Genomic DNA, 3,520 nt, shown 5'->3' on the forward strand with positions numbered 1-3,520 from the left:
GATTTTTAAGATATATGGATGTTTTTAGTTGTTTATGGTGTTAAGTGTAAGAATTAAGCTTGAAATTCACATATTCCTCATGAGTTCATCATTGGCCGAATCTTCCTTGTAGAGTGTTGATGGTGGATTTGATTTTATTTCAAGTGAATTGGTTAGGAAATGATGGATTATGGTGAGAAAATCAAGTAGGAAAAATCATAGTGTTAATGCACTCACCATGGCCGAAATTCCCAAGAGAAAATGTGAAGATGATTTTGCTAAATTTTATGCTATTTGACTTGTGTTTGGTGATTTGAAGTATTGGGAGAGAAATGGAATTATTTAGAGTTGAATTGGACGTATTGGCCAATTAATCAGGTGATAGATCGAGTTAGGCCAACACTGCATGTAGACGATAATCCGAACAATTCACTTTCCCTATCATGCATTCATATAGAGTTTAGATTAGTTTTATAATGGTTTAGCACCAATGTGGTAAATTGCTTGATTTTGCATTATGTCTAGGTGGTGAATCCTCCGAAAAAGGGTAAAGAAATTGAACCCGAGGATCAATAATCGGAGTACTCCAAAATTCAAACTCCTAATATAGTGAGTAACATTACTACCGTCTTAATTATCTAAAGTAGTTTTTATTCGTTTTTGTGATTTTATGGAAAATGAGTTTAAATGGTAAATCTTTATGTTTTATAAGCAAATGTGATTAAATGAAATGATTTTATAAAATTGTCTTGAAATTGAAATATGGTTTTGAAAATGGAGTAATTGGAGACTAATTGCTGTGTTATAAATCATGGTTTGAATTGAATGGCTTATAATAATATTGGCATGAATGGTTGGATTTGGTAAATGTGCTGAAAAAGTATGAACTGTTGATTTGCCTTGAGAGGCTGTAAAATAAAATAATTGCCATGTCATTCTGTTGAATTTTATTGAATTGGTGGGTTACAAATTGGTCGCTGCAGTGGACGGGTTCCGTGGACCAGCCTATTAGAAGGGCACGGCAACCCTATTATATTCATACCTCAGTATGAGAGGCGCGGTTGGATAACTCTTGAGGTTAAAACTTTAGAGTTCACTTCACATCAAACCACCACGTGAGGGTGAACTCAGCCAACGCCAAGGAACGACTATGTTTTCAAAATAAAAACATGATTTATGCTTACATGACTTTTTAACAGCCTTGGCTGACTCGTTTGGGATAGCCCTCGGTCAAGGTATCCCTGATAACTGAGTATGAGAATAATTTTGGCACGAGCCAAAGTTTTAAGAAATTCATAAGTCTTGTTGATTACTCGATTTATATGAATTGATTTTATTTGGTTGAAATGAGTTGAAAGGTGATGAATTACAGTATGTTAAACTATTTTATCTGTCTCAATTTACTCAGCTTTAGATATTTTAGATGATATTTGTTTACTCATTGGGATTATATAATCTCACCATCCTTTTTTCCACCCATTTCAGGCTCAGGATAGTCAGTAGATAGCTCACTTTGTTGAGGGCTATAGTTGGACTTGCATCCTCAAAAACTATAAGTTTACCGCTTTTGATACTTTTGGTCATTCGTGGGTCCACGTGTCACTGTAAATTAAATTTTATACTTTGGTTATCTGTATTACAGTATGTATGAATTTATTTAGCTTTTACGCTACAAAAATTATTTACCGGTAACTCTATTAATATTGTTTTATAAGAAAATAGAATATTTTATTGAATATTTTTATTATATTCAAATAGTCATAATTTCATTTTAAATGAAGGTTTTAGACGTTTAAACTTATTTTTGATTATGAATTATGTGCTTTATACTCGCATACTACTTTTTTAGTTGGTTTCGAAATTTTTGAGGAAAAATGACCAAAATGCCCATGTGAGATAGAAATCATTTTTTTATTGATTTAACTTGGAAATAGCTTAAAATCTTTTAGAACATGATATTTGGCAACGGTTACTCACAGGGAAAATGAAAAATTGATATTAAAGCCTTGCGGGGTTTCGGTTGGCATTTTAAGTAATGAGTGTCAATCGAGACACCGCGGGGGTTGTCACAGGCTCGAGGGGAGTTCCGGGTCGTGACATGCAACTATCTCAAAAAAAAATTTTTGGAACACCAGTAAAACATGCAAAACATAACTTAAAATAAAAACAACTAAACCTAACATAACGAAAAGAATAAACCAAAGAAATTCTAAAATACTCCTCCAAACTTTGAACAAAACATTGTCCTCAATGTGATAAAAGAAAATTAGAGAAAAAGGATAAGAATAGTCCCCTAACTCTGACTTTGCAATTTACAGGTCCTCCTTTTGTCACTGCCAAAATCATCCTTAAAGTCTGAATCCGTAGACAACGAAGGAAAAGTAATCATATCTATTCTAATGTGTTTATCATAAGCTCTCATCATTTGTTCAATTGCCTGATTTTGCCTTTCGTGACAGTCTAGTCAACGATCAATGCGCTCCATGCATTGAGCAACACTAAGAGTGGGAGCCGCTTGTGAAGGTAGGGGGCCGTTTGATAAGAACTACCAACCATTGGTGCAGACTCTTCCAATCACTTAAGAATGCCCATGGTGATGGGAATTTTAAGTTGTTGCAACTCCTCCTTATCGCTCTATTACACACCAGCTCTTGCACATAATGCAATGATGAAGGAAGGCAAACCGATACCATCTCGTTTAGTGCGGCCCCGTATGTAAGATGGCATGAGAGATAACCTAACTAATGTCAATGGATTTATGGATTACAATGGCATAAATTAGAACTGTGCAATCCCTTATTACATCACTGATATGAGTAGACGGGAGTAATCGTGCTGTTACAAAGTGTAACCAAACTTTTAACTCCTTTTTCATGGCACTTCATTTAAATGAAACGGGCTCACCATGTGATGTCTTCGATTGGGCTCCTTCAACACAAAGCATTGATATAATCTCATTACAATCCTACTGATAGCCCAAGTACTGCCCATATTCATCATTCTCAATATTGGGAGTTCCAAAGAATGTGTTGATAGCTTGATTGTGAAAAGGCACTTATTTGCCACTGACAAAAACAATGCCATCAACATGCTCAACCGTATTTGCATAAAACTCTCGAACCACTGGTACAACCGTAGCTTCAGGTTGGTTACTAACTAGCTGCCAATGTCTATCTTGAAGCATCTGATGAATTTTCTCATAAGGGAGGATGGGGATATCTATCCCTCGTTCAGGAATTGACACTTTGTTAATCAATGACGTATGATATCTCGTAGCGGCATCGACCGAGATGAACTTCGATCTATCAAAAGTGCAACTTGAGCTTGGTTTGGATCATTTGGGTGCCATTTCATAGAAAAGAAATTCAATTATCAAAACAAATCCAAAGTAAAAGTGAAATACCCCATACTTTGATATGGTGATAAATTAAGTTGGTCGGATACAAATTGATCAATTATAATGTTTAAAGGTGATAAAAGACGAAAGGAATAGTTTAGGATAAAATATTCCGCAAGTGAGGAAATAACAATAAAATAATAA

General features: G+C 34.9%; 1 long non-coding RNA gene across 1 annotated transcript in view; it reads left to right on the top strand.

Moving 5' to 3' along the window:
- LOC108660785 overlaps positions 1 to 1,505 on the top strand; it is a 1,651-nt gene extending 146 nt beyond the window's left edge. Inside the window, exons 2-3 of the long non-coding RNA XR_001926473.1 lie at positions 505 to 588; positions 1,465 to 1,505. This is a non-coding gene — a long non-coding RNA (uncharacterized LOC108660785). The remainder of the gene's footprint in view (positions 1 to 504; positions 589 to 1,464) is intronic.

This window comes from Theobroma cacao, chromosome 2 (assembly GCF_000208745.1).
Source record: "Theobroma cacao cultivar B97-61/B2 chromosome 2, Criollo_cocoa_genome_V2, whole genome shotgun sequence".
NCBI classification, from domain to species: Eukaryota; Viridiplantae; Streptophyta; class Magnoliopsida; order Malvales; family Malvaceae; genus Theobroma; species Theobroma cacao.